At 44.2% G+C, this 17,122-nt stretch overlaps 1 protein-coding gene across 4 annotated transcripts in view; it reads right to left on the bottom strand.

The window, feature by feature from the left end:
* The window catches only part of Klhl5 (kelch like family member 5), a 60,291-nt gene extending 58,722 nt beyond the window's left edge, over positions 1-1,569 (bottom strand). For 3 of the 4 annotated variants that reach the window (XM_052198115.1, XM_052198116.1, XM_052198114.1), the window contains exon 1: positions 1,245-1,568. The gene's annotated coding sequence lies outside the window, so the exon portion shown is untranslated. Of the gene's footprint in view, positions 1-1,244 lie in introns of all 4 variants that reach the window. The other variant, XM_052198113.1, reaches the window with a different exon arrangement.
* Positions 1,570-17,122: the final 15,553 nt, after the last annotated feature.

Raw genomic sequence — 17,122 nt, forward strand, 5'->3', positions numbered from 1 at the left:
GACTTTTTTTTTAAACTGTGGAATTATAAACATGCTGGAGCTTACTGTGTTCCTTTCCTGGAACTTTCCTCTAAGGAAGTTCAAAACCCAAACCAAGACTCATGTGTACACAGGACCTGATAGCATGCACTTCGTACCTACTCCTTCCCAGTCTGGCTTTCTCCTCAATATTCTCATCTAGTCTGCTTAACTATAATGTACACGTAGACACAAATTGCTTCAAATATCTGAATATACATACTCTGTGAGTATATATGTTCGTCTCTTTTTTCTTACAATTTTGTATCTATTTCTCTTTCCTTGTCACAAAACTAATAGTATATTTATTCATCTTTGCCTAAAAGTGTTTTACATAAATCCCCATATGGAACATAAACATTCATTACAAGTAGTCAAACCTGTAAATGCTGAAAGTCAGAGGGAAAAAAAAGTTGTGAGTCCCCCCTCCTTAACAGTAATCTAATTAATAATAAAAGGCCTTATTAAACTGTTTATTAACAGGAAGATTTATTAAACTGCTTCCTAACAGAAAGGAGAATTAACATTTATTGTGCATCGGCAAAACTGCCAGGCACGCGTAGTATATAGCAGTTCCCTTTTCAAAACAAAATTGGAGGACATCTGCAAGCACGTAATTCCTGAACCGTGCAGAAAAAAATTGACCTTTCATGGCGGTGGAAGGGGCGTGGGGATACACTTTGTATGTCCCTTTTAGTAAAAGTCTCAAAAAATCGGGTGAGATAATCATAATGACAACAACATATATTCTCTGACAGCCAAGTTCTCCCAGCAGCTTCTAATTGCAGAACTCGCACTGAAGCAACTGTCTAAATGCCAAAGTTGTGACCAATCAAATGCAAACACCAGAAACTTATTTTCTTACTTTTGGAGTTAAGGCCATTACTTAAAAACTTTAACAAGGTGTGTATGTTGTAGGGGATCAGAAATAGTTTCCAGCGTGTTTTATTCTTGGGAACATTTCTGGAGAGCAGCACTTGCTCCACCCATCAGTGCCGCGTGGAGAACTTTGAGCAACTCCAGGGCGGCAGGGCCGCGTTTCGGGGACAGGGGGGTGAGGGGAAAACCGGGTTCGAGTCCCGGTGGCAGCTCGAAACCCCCCCAGCCCGGGCCGGCTCCTGTGGTGGGCAGGTCACCCTGGCCAACGAGTCCTCGGACCCCAAAGGGTCACATGTGTGTAAGGAGCTGGCCTTAGCCCACCGCGCCGAGGAGGAAGTCGCACTTACCGCGGGGGGTCAGGAGGGAGGCCCGGGGTCACCGCGGCGCGGGGCGGCGGGCGGGGAGGCTGCGCGGGGCGCGGGCGGGCGCGCTCAGCGGAGGGATGCTCGGCCCCGCGAGCGCCCCCAGCCCCTTCCCCACAGCGTCGCCCCGCGCAGCGGCCCTCCCGGGCCGAGCCACTCCTCTCCGTCAGGCGACGCCAGGCCAGGAGTCAAACTTGTCCCGCAGCCCCTGAGGGGGCAGGCGGGCACGCGCGCGACAGTGAGTGGGGGTCGGGCGCACGCTCGCCGGTCAGTCCCGGCGCGGCCGCCCCGCCCCACGACAGCAGACCCCGCCCACCACCGAGTCCCGCCCGCTCCGCCCAGTGCTAAGCTCCGCCCCCTCGCAGCAGGGCCCAAAGACCGAGAATTCCGTTCTCCTGAAGGGTACAGGTCCCGGCTGGGAGAGCCGGGGAACCCGGTACAACCTCATACTGGGCGGAGCTCCGGCGAGGGGGGCCGGGCAGAGCGTACTCTATGGGGCTCAGAATTCCCCAGCCCCTAGAAACTGGGAGCAGGGGAATTCTTGGGGATGGGAAGTGAGGGAGAGTTCCCTCTGCAGGACCGGAAGGCGACCAGAGGGGGGATGGCCTCTATGTATCAGCTTACGGGGAAATCAGCAAAAGTCTGCCTTGGCCAGCGCCTGAAACCCATTTTTTTTTTTGCAGAAGTCTGATAAGTGTGCTGAGTTGATAAGTGTGATGACTTTTATGCCATCGAAGTTATGATGTGCAGACCCTGTGGTTGTTTTACAACGGTGGGATATAATTTACTCCTGTATACAACACGTAACTGCTCTATACTCACTGCTGAGAAAAGCAATTATCTATCCAATACCTGTATGTCAAGCACTAATCTGTGACAGGTATCTCATCGAGAGTAAGAAACAGCTATGATTCCTGGCTAGAAGGAAGGGAGGGCGCTCCCTTTCTTTCTTCCGTGAGTCAGTCATATGTGGATGAGATGCCTAGCTACTTGGTTCTTAAAGTAATTCATGTGTGTGTGTGTGTGTGTGTGTGTGTGTACGTGTACTTGGTGCTTGCGACTCTGACGTAGTAGCTGTCCCTCTTCTGTGGTGGCTAACTATGACTATTGCCCCAAAATAGCATTTGCCCACTGAGGTCTTCAATATGTCTTTATAACAAAAACCCAGTGGGAAGCAGTTGTCCTAAAGACTAATACTGGAATAATATAGCCTAATTGTGTAGGTGCTTGGGGTGATTGGGAGATCTATTTAAGGATGTTTTGTGAACTGGGAAAACGCTTAGAAAAGGCAACAATGTAAACTATGAAGCATGACAATTCCTAGAGAAAAGGATAGAATCACTTAATACTGTTACAATCAGAAAATAGATACTTCAAGAAACCTACGGTGCTGGCTCCGGTCTCAAAGCACAAGAGAGTTTTTATCAGAGGCAGTGGAAAAGGCACTCCCTGTGCAGTGACACCTACACACAAAACTCCTGTAGCACTGTCTTTAATTATGGAATGCAACATATAAACCCACAGCCTGCATTTGTAGAATTTGGAACTACCTCGAGGACTGGTTCGCTTTTCAGTGTTAGCATTTGTGCACTTCGGTAGAGAATGGCATTGTTATCACTGCTCCTTCCTGGTCATAATCCACTCTATGTCCAGTTTTGCAGTTTTAACTCCATGTTGTTCTTTGGGATTATTATGAGAAAAACTAGAAAACTATTGCAATCAAGTCATATACAACAAAACAAAGTGGGCCCCGATTTAAAAGAGGCACCCTTGTATACCATCTCTTTTCCCTTCTACTGACTAAACATGACACTTGTTCTATGCTGGAGTCTTTTCCATTAGATTTACTAGCTGATTCTGATTTTCTAATTATTTGTTCCATCACTCCAGTAAAAACCATCAAAATATCCTTTGCAATGGTGATCACTAACACTAGCCTGGGCTACTGTCAGTTGATTTTTTAGCTCTCCCCAACACTAGACTACTTTTCTCTGTGTCTCCACACCAAGGGTTCCCCTATGTGGCAGCCCGTCACACAGCTGGCTCCTTCTTCCTTGTCACCTGTGGAAACCTTCAGTCCTTGCCCAGTGCCTCACTCTTGAGTGCTAAGCATTCAGCACCTGCCATCGCTGGTTCCCTACACTCATTTGAGTGTAAGTCCTGTGAGACAGAACAATGCTTGGTTAGATCTCACTGTCTATTATTTGCAATGTCCACCACAGGGAAGGTGCATAACATTATGTTTTTAGTAGATGAATGTTTCCACATTGGAGAGATAGCTTATATCCCCTTTTGTAACTAGTGAAGACTTGCATAACATTTAATTTTTTGAGCTGTGTGACTTAGATGTTTTCATAAAGTCTGAAACGTAGCCCAATTTTACTATTTAAGTCTAAAATTGAAAAGGTTGGTTTTGACCTTCTGCTCTAGCAATGTTGTGTTTCAGTGTTTGAAGAAGCAGGTACAGTTACGTTTCTATGACACGACCTTATGACCCAGGTAATAAGATTGTTGGATCTGACTTGGTTACCATGCTTTTCTGTTTTCTCTCATAATAACTCCGAAGGACAATACAGAGTTAAAACTGTAAAACTGAAGTGTAGTGATCATGAGCAGCAACCTTGAAAAGAATGTCATTCCACAGAATCAAAAAATAACAATAGATCAATAAAAGCCAAAATATTTGTCCCCAAAATGAAACCATATAAGAACGATTAAAAGTAGAATAGTTGAATCTAGAATCTTATTTCTGATACCCAACAGATGATAATACAGCATCCTTTATAAGTGCTCAGAACATTTCAATCGATAATAATTATAAAATTGAGGTTAATTGTTGATGCTCCAAAAAACAATACTCCAAATGAAAACCCCAAAAGCAATCTCAGAGATGGAGATTTTGTTTTTCTAGTCAAAGCAGTCCCATGGAGATACAGAGATGCTAAGACACACATTCTACCGAGGTCTCAAACCTGGGAGGAAGAAAGGCTACAGCTGGGCCAGCAAGTTAGCTCAGGAAGGAAGGGTGCTTTGCATGCAGGCCTCATGGACACCACATGTGTTCTTCAGAGCCCACAGTAAAGGAGAGGACTGACTATTTCAGGCTGCTTTCTGACTGTCACAGGTATACTGTGGCACACATGGCCACACAAATAAGTAATTAGTTAATTAAAAAGCTGGGCGTGATGCCACACACCCGTGACCCCAGAGCTTGGAAGGCAGAGGTGAGTGGATCTCTGAGATTGAGGCCAGCATAGTCTGCCTGTGGAGTTCCCAGTCAGCCTTGCTGGAGGAAGTATGTCACTTGGGGCAGCCTTTGGGAGCTTACAGCCTCCCCCCACTTCATTTTTGCTCCATACCAGCTTTTGACGATGGCTGCCACCACGGTGGTTCTGTTATGGACTCTCCCTCTGTAATGTAAGAGAAAATAAACTCTTCCTTCTATGAGTTTCCTCGCTCATGGTATCTCATCACAGCAACAGAAAAGTAACCGGGACAACGTAAGAACATGGTCCTGCCTCTCGTGTGAGCAGCATGGAGCCTGCCCCCGGCCCTGGAGAAGCTAAAGGCCCCTCGTTCTCTAGACCATGTGACCAGCAAATAGTGTGTAGTCTTCGTCAAATCACAGAGCCTCATGATTGGACCTCATGCTGGTGATGCAGAGAGTGAGCGCTGTCTCCTGGGAAGACTCACTCTTTGCATGTGGAAGGAAGATGCTTTCCTCTGCTTACAGAACACTTACCTCATAGCTGCTCCACACAGACTTGGGAAGCAATGCTTTTACAAACCACTTGGCCATCTGTAAGTGGATCTCTTCTTCGACACTTTCTGACTTGGAGGTGGGGCTATATGACCCTGTTGACTGTTGTTTTCATGATTCAGCACACACACACACACACACACACACACACACCCTACCATCTTTTCTGATATTTGCTCGGCCTGAAGAAAACTCCTGCCCTGGTGATCTATATCTTTCCAAGCTTGCTGTGTTCTTCCTACACACTCCCATAGTGCCCAGGGCACCTTTCTCTCTGTTGTGGTGTGTGCCTGCTATGAATGTGGGCTTACTTGCCTGCGTCTCTGACAGGTGGAGAATGTCTGCTATAGGAACCCATAAATACATTATAAATTAACGAATGAAAAATACCCTTGGCCTATAAACCATTGAGAAATAGCCACTCTGCTGAATAGAACTATTCCCCTCCCCCAGCATTGCAACACACACAGACACTTTCTTCTATTTTACAGTATTATATATACTACAAGTTTCATGAAATTTTAGAAGACTTTAAACTTATTACCCCATCATCTCACAAGAACGAGGAGATGAGCAGGAAGTGCTTGTGTTTGTTTTCGTGTATTATGATAAGCACTCTAACATCTCAATATTCTTGTTATGCACTGCTAAAAAAAAATAACACTTGCGATCCTACTGATTAATTGTTGTTTCATGATTTAGAGACTGTTCCAGCTCTGTGTTTGAAATATCATTTCCTGATGACTGTTTAATAACAGACGAGAACAACCCCGCTTTGGTTTCTGTTCTCACGTTCTCTGAGAGCAAGCTCATAGCCACACTTTGTATGAAAGCTTACAGATCTGTTACTGTGAGTGCCAACGGTCGGCCTGCCTCGGGTGCATCCATCCGCACCTATCGATCATGTGGGGTGATCCGCAGCCCAGGGGACACCCTGCAGCCCCTCATGGAGAAGAGAATGAACACCGAATCAGAGCCACATAAACCCCACACTGCTCGTTGGTTGGTTTTCACGCTTCCTCTTTCACCCCCGTCTTGTTCAACTTTTAAGCACGCACACCCCCTCTGCTTTCACACTTGCCTCTCTATTCCGTGTCTATTCTTAGCATGGAGCACTTGGGGGAAGATCCTGGCTGTTTAATAAGCAGCTGACCTGAGATCCGAAGACCTCGGGTGAGTGCAAGGTGGCACTGCACACATCTGAAGACCATCAGATAACAGTTTACAAGATTCCGCGGAGAGAGGAAACAAAGTGTCTCCTACTTTGGGCCAACCCCAAGGAAGTCAAGAAATGCTGTTAATAAGATTCAGAAAACCTCTCCTGTTGCAGCCAAGCTTGCGTTTCTGATGCTTTGAAATCTGAGCCTGCCTCTATGGGATCTCACATTCCCAGACTGAGCCATTAATGTTTTATGTTATCAAACAATCGAAGGTTGCTAGGTTGCTCTAGCTTTGTAAAGGATGTCTTGATTATGTATTTCCACTTCTGTGTTGCACACACCTAAGATAAGGCACTTCCATATCAAAGGAGTTACCCAAAGCTCTGCGGCCAGAGGCTGGAATTAACTCAGAGACCCAGGACTCATTACAGGCCGGGTGTTCCTCCTGGGTGTACTAGCAGAGAAGGCAAGAAAGCAGCTCCAACAGGTTCTTTCCTGCACAGGTTGCTATCAGTACCTCAGGGTTTGTTAGTCCCAGGCACAGGTGACTTGGGTGGGGATAGTACCAAAGCAGCTGGTAGTGTGTGGGCTGGATATAGGCTTCCACTCAGAGGAGGCTTAAATGAGCAGGCCTGCGGTGGCTGCCCAGTTCTAAGCATTCTCAACCCCACGGTGGCCGATCTAGCCAGATTTCTCCCTCTGAGGAAGACATAGATGGGATGATGCTCAGCCTGTGACCTGAGACAGGCCCGGCACTTTTCCTGCTTCTCCGAGGGGCTGCTTATACTTCTAAGGCTGGCCAGCTGATTCGCTCCATCATGGAAGGGTGATGATGACCAGCGAGCCCTTATGCTCTGGTTTGCGTTATCACAACCTTGCTGCAACCACAGGGTGTGGTCATCTCCTGGTAGCCTCCTCTGAGGTTCTGAATTTCTTGTCAGCACTGTTTGAACTCCTGCCCAGAGGATATATGCCAACCTTGGGAACAACATTATAGCGCCTATCTCAATAACCTTCATTTCTAAAAGAGCAAAAAGGCTGTACTAGGAAAGGGGAAGAGTGTGGAGGGACAATGTTATTATAATTTACATATAACACAAAGCTACTCTTTCTAGCGTGTAGCTCCAGAATTTTAATATAATTCTAATATATAGTTGCCACAAAACCCAGCACAACCATGGAACATTTCTGTGATCTAACAATTCTCTTGTGTCTCTGTGTTGTCTACCCCCAGCCTATGGCAACCACGTATCTATTTTCTGTCTCTGTGGTTTAAGCCTTGTCCCATGTGGCATGGGAATGGGATTATAGCAAGGCTCTCCTAGTATCCTCACATAGCCAGCCTGTGCCCACCCCATCCATTCAGAGCATGGACCATTGTCTGATAATCAGTTATTTTCATTACCTACTTGATTTCTCCTTCATCTGAGTGCCCACTTGCACTTGGAAGTGAGACAGGGATTCTTTTTCTGCCTGCTGCCGACTCTCCAAGGTTCATGAAGCAACCTAAGTGTTCAGTAAATACTTGTTGGATGAAGCCCTATGGGAATGAAGAGATTGGGCATTCCTGGGTCCCTCCCGGGGCTCCAACAGACCCTGTTGAGAAGATTATTCTCCTTACAAAACGTGTTAACTGAAGGATTTAGTCTGTTGCCAAAGTGGTTGGTTATCAGAGAGTAATACAATCAGGAGACATCAGGGTGGTGAGTCATTTCTTTAAATTCACCCGGATGGTAAGATTAAGAACAGAACTGGCCCACGGTGAAGAAAGCATCAGGAACTCCTTCCTGGGGTTGTTACGGGCACTGGATGGCTTAATGGACATGCAGTGTTTACTGCAGTGGTTTTCAACTGGGAGCTGTCATGTCCCCTGGGGGCTACAGTGATGTCTACAGACATTTTTGTTGTCAAAAGTAGGACAGAGAGGACAGCTATTGGAATCTACTGAAGATCACAGAATGTGCAGTTTGATTCTCCATGGAAAAGAATTATCAGTAGGGCCACCAGCCAGAAACCCTGGATGAATGTGTAGTCAGGCCTGAAGTAAGGGCTGCATTTGCATTTGATGATGATATTATTATTATTATTAGTAGTAGTAGTAGTAGTAGTAGAAGTAGAAATATTGCTCCCCTGTGTGTGTGTGTGTGTGTGTGTATGTGTGTGCCTGTGCGCGCCCCCCCACGGTGTTTGTGCACGATGTAGAAGCAGGGTGTGTACAGATATTGGATTACAACAGAGGTTCTGGATTGTCCCCAGCGCTCTCAGAGTTACAGGCAGTTGTGAGCTGCGTAACGTGGGAGCTGGGAATGAAACTCTCATCCTTTGGAGGAGGGATACATGCTTTTCAGGGCTGAGCCATCTTTCCATCCCTGAGCTAATGTCACTTAGAAATAATCCTTCCTAACAAATCCTCTCACCCAGGCTGACAGTGAAGCAGTGTGTTGAGTCTGAAGTCAGACTCTTTATGTTGGAAGCTCAGCATGACCCTTAGCCGTGTGCCTTTGAGCACATTACCTCACTTCTCCATACATCTCCGCCTATGAAAGGGGATTGATCAGAGTAACTGCCTCAGGGATTTGCCAGGGAGAATGCAGTACTTCATGCAAAGCATGCACCATTGCAGTAGTACATAGTAAATGTTCAATAAATGCCATTGATTATTTTTGTCTCTGATGCCAAAAAGATCTTCCCACAGGATATAACGAAGGAATTAAGAATAGTTTCCACTAGGGAGGAGAAATAGAAAATATCGCTCATATAATGTATATACTGGCATTAATTTCACATAATGAAAGATAACTACATAGGATTAAAATTCAAATAAAGCACTATAGGGCTATTCAGTGTGTGTGTGTGTGTGTGTGTGTGTGTGTGTGTGTGTGTGTGTAGGAAACCAAAGCCAGAATATTCAACTAGCAGTGTTCTTCACACACAGCCTTGGGATGAACACTTTCACCATTCTGGCTCAGGAAAGAGAACATTCTCTCCTCACAGAGTATCCGCTGCAGAGCGGAGACTGGGTTGGATGCCCCCTGGGAGGAGACCAGAGTCGACCTTCAAGTCTGGATGAAGAAGAATGACTATTGATTTGAGGATGACAAAATGAGTGTTTCGGGGTGAATCTTTTTTTTTTTTAAGATTTATTTATTATTATATGTGAGTACACTGTAGCTGTCTTCAGACACACCAGAAGAAGGTATCATATCTCATTATAGATGGTTGTGAACCACCATGTGGTTGCTGGGATTTGAATTCAGGACCTCTAGAAGAGAAGTCAGTGCTCTTAACCGCTGAACCATCTCTCCAGTACCTTTTGGGATCAATCCAAATCCAAATCCTGAAAGTTAGTATGAGGGGAAACATAGTAACTGTCTTCCATTGTCCCTAAAAGTGACTGCTACCTGTGGTGCTTCCTGACTCTGAGGCTAGGCAGTGATGCTAAAGCTCTTTCACGATACTATCACACTTGTCCCTTAAGAATCTCATGGTCACATATGGTTTCTTCTTTCTTTTTGTATCTGGGATAGAAGGCTCTTTCCCTATCCAAATTTTCTGAGTTCCAGTTTTGCTTTAGAAACCCACAAACATTAAAAAATATGAAACTGTAGGGATAAAAGAAATGACATGGGGTCTAAGAACCACAGTATGGCATAGTCAGCAGTGTGGATTATACATTACTTCACCCTCAACCACAAGCGGCCACTGCAAGGGCCACCACAAGATTACACAGTCATTGTGTCTAACTGTCAGCCCACACCAACACCAAGGTTGGCTTCTCTCTAAAAGATGCCCGACTATAACAGCAATATAATTTGTGTGCGAGGCAGACTCTGAAGGGTCATGGTTTCACTAAAGAGCAGAGTAATGTCTAGAGCTGAATGCTGAGCTGTGCATGACAATCAAGAACCCTCTGAAGCTACTTAGATTTACCCTCTGAAGCTACCCTAGACACCTTAGCATTTCCTGGTCACAGGCTGGACAGACATGACAACTCAAACTTAAATAGTTTTTTCCAAAGCCAGCTATGGATACTTCTAATGACTCCTGGTTTTAGCAGTGACTAAATAGGCTGCGTTAAGTTTTCATAAGGATCTCTTAAAGTTCTGGCCCTCCTCTGCACTCAAACTTGTAAGCAAGGCACAGTGAAACTAGACCACCGTCCATGGTCTCTGTATCAGCACCCCCCCTACCCCCAACTCCTCTACCCCCCCCCCCATCTCCAGGGTCCTGCCCTGACTTCCTTCAATGATGGACTATAATATGGAAGTATAAGACACATAAACCATTTCCTCCCAAACTTGCCTTGGTCATGGTATTTCAGCATAGCCATAGTAACTTAGACAAAATTTAGTTCCAGGATAATGGGGTAACGATGTGACAGACCTGTCTATACTGTTTTGGGGATAATTGTGAAGGGACTTTGGAACTTTGGGCCAGAAAAGCCATAGGGTGTTCAAAGTGTGGTGAACTGTTCAGTGGGAGTACAGAAAACAAGAATCTTGATAGAAATGCAGAGGATGGAGACTTGGCTTCTGAAGGTTCAGAGGAAAGTTGGAGAGTCACTTAAAGACCCTATTGGGGCCATTGCATATCTTGAGTTATGAATCCGTAGTTCTGGCTAGCTAGGAGAAACCAGAACCGTGAACACGAAATCTTTCCTTTGCCAGGATAATTGATGCTGGTTAGCTGGGGCTGAGAAACTAGTGGTGATTAAGAAGAGACCAGGCTCAGTGGTTAAGAGCACCAACTGCTCTTCCAAAGGTCCTGAGTTCAAATCCCAGCAACCACATGGTGGCTCACAACCATCCGTAATGAGATCTGACTCCCTCTTCTGGATGGAGTGTCTGAAGACAGCTACAGTGTACTCACATATAATAAATTAATTAATTAATTAAAAATATTTCCTTTAAAAAAAAAAAAAAGAAGAGACCAGCAGCACTGAGGTGAAACCTTATGGCAAGTGTTTACTGAGAGTCAGCACACAGAAGCTGTGTTTCAGAGGTGCCCAAGGTTGTATCTCATGCTGGCAGTCAAACTTGGTCATGCGTCAGTCTCCTAGGAGACTGGCTTTGAAGGCATGAGAAACCATGGAAAGCAGCTGAGGCTTGGCACTGTGAGAATCCAGGAGAGGCCATTGGTGAAGGCGACAGCCAGAGTAGCCACTGAAGGCCCAGGATTGAAGGGGTCATGCAGAGAAGTTGACGTTTGGCACCATGAAGAGAGCCTAGGAAAGGCGATGGGTAAAAGTGCTCTCTTCAAGGTGCCAAGCTGTTCTCCATGACTTCAAAATTCTGGAACTTCCTGCTAGAGTTTTGGAGATGCCAATACCAAGGGATGACCACTAAGGACAGTAGAAGCTGTGGAATGGAGGCAGTCTAAACCTAGAAGGCAAGCTTTCTATGCTGTTGATGACTGACCAAGCCCCATGGAGGACTCCAAGTGATCCTAAGTGGATCCCAGACATTAGAGACTGAGTTATTTACATAGTTGGAGTTTGCTTTGATTGTGATTGTGCCCTGGTTCTTCTCTTTCTCTAATAATTCGGTGTTATCTTTTATCCGACTTTTCTGTTTCTTCAGATTTATTTGTTTTGCTTTGTTTTGAGACAGGATAGATATCCTGTAGTCTAGGATAGCTCTAAACTTACTAAGTAACTGAGGATGACCATGGACTCTTTCTTCTGCCTCTGAAGTACTTTGATTGCAGACATCCATTACCACTCTTGGCTTATTGCTTCAGTTTTATCTTCAAAATATAGAAAGTCAAATAGATTCAAAATTCAGCATGCCTGTTTATTTCTGAGGGACTCTTGCTTAAAACTGAATTGATTATAAGAAAGTGTAACTTACATTTTTGGGATTTCTGGTATTTAAACTGCAAATGTATAAGGATGTACTTTATATTTAGAAATTTCAGCTGGGAACACTTTAATGGGTGAATTATGGCAGCCAGAAGAAGCAAGACATTTTGGCCTATTGTTTTTAATTCTTGCCATTGAGCACTGAAAGATAATTGTAAGGGGGAAAAGTCTTCTTTTCTATCACCAAGTAGCTAGTCTGACAAGAGCCAATATTCTATAAACTTCTCTACCTTGCAAAACTTTTATGCAAATCTTTTACTCTCTACCACCTGGTAAAATATTGTTTACACAAAGATGGGGCTACATTCCCAGAACTTGAGGAACTGAAGTAGTTAACCTCTCCCAGTCCCTTTTCTTCATTATATCACATCAGGTCTTTCTTTTAGATTTTTCTTTTATTATTTTATGTGTGGGGGTGTTTGGCCTGGATGCATGTCTGTGTACCACGTGTGTGCCTGAGGAGACCAGAAGAGGCTATAGTATCATCTGGAACATAAGTTACTGTTGTTATGAGCCATGTGGGTGCTGGGGACTGAACCTGGGCTTTCTGCAGGAGCAGATGAGTCACTCTTAATTGCTGAGTCATTTTTCTAGCAAATTGTGAACGATTGTGAGATTGGACCCAGCCCATTGGCATTATTTTTTCTACTTTATTTTATTAGTATTTTTTTTTATCTCTACCTCCCTTCTAATGCTATTCCTTCCAACACTCCAATGACAGGTAGAAGAGAAAGAAAGATTGACGGGAAGGGGAGTGTAGGTCTCTTTAAACTACTTCCTGCTGAATAGGGTCATTGAGTTCCCTGAGGCAGGTCCAATCTTTGTCATGTAAGGATATCTCCAACTTCTTGTCTCTTTTCTCTCAACCATAGCAATGGCAGCCTCAGGAGCAGAAACCCGCAGCAGCAACAGCCATCTTCTTCTTCCAGGCGCATCCCTCAGTCTCTGACATTCATTCCCTCTCTAGAATCATCAGAAGTAAACTATCTGCAGCTGGCAGGATCACGTTCCTGCCCAAGCACCACGAGGCAGATAGTCTGCTGCTGCGGATACACTGAAGCAGCCTCATATCCTACAACCTGGATTAAAACAAATACATGTTTACATAACATAACTGTTTTTTTTTTTTAAGACATCAAAATTCTCACTACACCAGCCAGTTCTGGGTATAGTCTCCATCTACGTTAGAATAAAAACCAAAGTGAAGTTCTGGTTCTGAGGTGATAGCTAAGCTTAGTTTTTGTCTTGCTGCCACCTTTTCCCAGTAAGAAATTGCATCATTGTGATGGTTTGAAGGAGGACGACCCTAATAGGCTCATATAGTTGAATGCTTGCTTACCAGGGAGTAGACTTGTTTGAAAGGATTATAAGGATGAGGGGGTGTGGCCTTGTTGGAGGAGGTGTGGCCTTGCTGGAGAAAGTATGTCTCTGGGGGTGGGCTTGGAGGTTCCAAAAGCTCATGCCAGGCTCTCTCTCTCTCTCTCTCTCTCTCTCTCTCTCTGGCTGTAGTTCTCACCTACTGCTTCAGCGGCATGCCTACTTGCCACTATGTCCCACTCTGATGCTAATAGGCTATGTCTCTGCAACTATTAAGCAATCCCCGTTTAAATGCTTTATGTGATGAGTTGCTTTGGGTCATGGCGACTAAGACATTTGCCAAGCTGCTTTTGCTTTGTTTGTGTGTTCCTGCGCCACACTGAGATTATTCTTTGTTTCTAGCAGACCAAACACCCACTGGATGTTTGGAATTTGTCTTCGGCTATTGTTCTGTTAACGTCTCAAGCAGTTAGTAACTACAGACAGAATGATTGAAAACATTTATAATAACCAGATATAACAAGATGGCTCAGTGGGTAAAAGCACTTGCTACTGGTTATAAAGAGACCATCACTCCAACAGAAGCATCTGCACAGGGCAAAGTTTCATTTTGAAAAAGAGGGTATGCTCAGAAAGGAAGATCAGTTGCACATTAATGTGTTTGGTTTTTATTCTAACTCAGGAGATGGTGACTATGTCTTCCCCATTGGGTAGGGTCTGTCTTGAAAATCATATTTGATTGGCTAGACTGAAAAGAGTTTGTACACAGGAAATGAAAGCAGAGGAAGGGGGAGGGCCTTGCTCCTAGGAGAAAAGAGTCACTAACAGTTCAGGTCATCAAATTCCTGGAATGTAGCAGGAGCCTTTGTGTAACCAAAAGCTTTACTGGTGGGAGAGGCTAAAACTGGCATAGAAGTCTTACAATGTGGGAGAGATAAAGAGATTTGAATTCCTTCCTGTCTTAGGGTTTTACTGTTGTGAACAGACACCTTGACCAAGGCAACTCTTATAAGGATGACATTTAATTGGGGCTGGCTTACCGGTTCGGAGGTTCAGTCCATTATAAGCAAGGCAGGAACATTGGAGCTTCCAGGCAGACTTGGGGCTGGAGGAGTTGAGAGTTCCACCTCTTGTTCCGAAGGCAGCTAGAAGACTGGCTTCCAGGCAGCTAGGACAAGAGTATTAAAGCCCACACCCACAGTGACACACTTCCTCCAACAAGGCCACACCTCCTAATAGTGCCATTCCTTGGGCCAAGCATGTACAAACCATCACACTTGCCCTAAACACAAGTTTTACAGTATTTGAAAGAGAAGACTCATGTTTAATATGTCTTGTACCATCAAGCATAATGACCTGAGTTTGAGCTCCAAGACCCACTCTGTAAGGAGAGAACCAACTCCTAAAAGTTGTCCTCTGTATCTCCCCAGTGTCCCCCCCCTCTCTCTCTCTCACACACACACACACATACACACATACTTAGTAAATGTAAAAGATATAATTGGATTAGCAATCTATGAGAATGATTATAGACAATAACATTTTTCTTAATATTTAGTAAGTCAGAGATAGCACAAATGTCTAGCAAGTGAATTACAGTCTGGCTGAAAGAGTCTGATCCCTGTATCCTCAGAGCAGCCAGCCTGTGGTCGAGGATTTATGGTCCTTCTGTTGCTCTCCTGATAGCCACCATCTGGACACCACCAGAGAAGCCAGGTGCAGAGCACATGATTGTTGCCAGGACAAAGGGCCTTTCAAGAAAACTGACTTTAAAGTGTCTAAAAATATGATAACCAGATTGTGTCAGAATGGTAGGGAGCAGGGTGGTGGTGGCAGCAGCAGCAATCAATAGCAGTTGGGATGCTGTGTGTGTGTGTGTGTGTGTACATATGTGCATTGGAATGTCATTATGCATTATGTCAGAACGGTTTGATTGATTCTAAAAAAAAAAAAAACTGTTTCATGAAGTTTCATGTGTTTTAAGGCTTGGCTGCCAGCTGACAGATTTTTGATAAATGAATCAAAATGCAAGCTCTGATTTAATTAATAGATTAATCCATAGCTGAGTGAATTATTAAGCGGGCTCTCTTAGGGAGTAGATGGCTGGGGGATTGCTCTTAATGGGTATATTTGTTCCTCTGTAACCTGTCCATCACAAGGTGAGCCACTTCGCTCTGCCTTGTTTTGCACCATACCTTGCCTCACCATGTACAGACCCAGCAGCAATGGAGCTGCGCGACTACGCACTGAAGCCCCTCAACACGTGAGCCCAGTTAATCTTTCTTCCCTTAAGTCATTTTGCTCACATTTTGACACAGCAACCAAAATGACTAATACAGACCTGGCAGAAATATTACAACATATACAAGCCATTAAATCAATAGTTTTTATATGGATATAAGAATTACTGAGGATTTTAAGGTATTATTGCAACATTTATAAGGGAAAGAATAGACGTTAAGGTATCAAGGAAGGGGGAAATAGAATATAGTGTTATAAATGGATAAAAGGGAAATTGTAATAGGAGGAATGATGGGGAAGGGCTGGGAGGGCAGGGTAGAGGAGGGACTGTGCCAAGGACCATTGACACTACAGGCCTTTTGAGACGTCGTATGGAAACCTACTACTGTAGAAGCTTTCTAAGATGTATATCTATATAAATAGTTTAAATGGAGTTAGCATATCATGGGGCAGGGGGATCAATATCTCAACTAGACATCAAAGACTAAATCATAAATAACATAAATCACCCGGCACCAGGAGTGAGTTACATCGTTTTGAATTATTGGCCAAAGGGATCCTATAGATCCCCACAAACATTATAGTGTATTGCTATTGGTCCTCCACCACGACTGGACAGTAAGACCATATTGCTGAAGACTACAAATACTTATAGAGCATCAAGAGATCCAGATGGTACTTAACTGGAAACTTCACTCCTACTGGCTAGTGTTCACATAATAACCCTTAATGATGTTCTTAAAATAAAGTGTACTCTTGGGAATTCTATTCCTATTTCGACTGCTCAGGTCTTAAAATCCCATTACTGAGGATTCCCATGTGTATGTAAATCATACTATCCAATGGGAAGACAAGTCAGTTGATTCTTGGCCCATATTCCCAGCCTAATCTTTGTCCTTTCCTTCCCCACCCACCTGTTGTGTGAGGAGTGTGTGAGAAAGCCCAGGAGAGTGTGAGAGAGAACAAAAGAGAGGGTTAGCTGAAAGGAATGGTTACAGAACTACTCTGACTGGCAGGGAGCAAAGGATGTATTTGCTCCAAGTACAAATTGAAGTACTTGATACATTTTATTTTAACCAGAGGAGGCAGGGAGGGGGCTTGGGGGAGGAAATGGAAATGCTAACTACTTGCATAAGTAGGAACATTTGCTTACTATGTATGCTGTATTCTTACTTTCCCCTAGCCTTCATATACACTCTAAAACAAAAGATTTCATTCTTTTGCAAGGAGAACAAGGAATGTGGATTGCATCATAGTAAACACTGTTTATAGATGTAACGTTAACAAGTTCCATTTGGCCACTTGCAGAGACAACAGAAAAGCAGAACCCCCCAAATTTTCCTAAGCCTTTTGTTTATGCTCATATCTGGCACTGTTTACGGTCTGTCTTCCAAACACCAGAGTCCAGCACAGTATCTGGCTTCCAGAGAGATCAACCATGGCTACCACTGACATTCGTCCTTTGGTTTTTGTTGTTATGTTGTAGGTTTACATGTATCCTTACACATTGGTAAACATGAGAAAC

This window comes from Apodemus sylvaticus, chromosome 11 (genome assembly GCF_947179515.1).
Source record: "Apodemus sylvaticus chromosome 11, mApoSyl1.1, whole genome shotgun sequence".
In the NCBI taxonomy this organism is placed as follows: Eukaryota; Metazoa; Chordata; class Mammalia; order Rodentia; family Muridae; genus Apodemus; species Apodemus sylvaticus.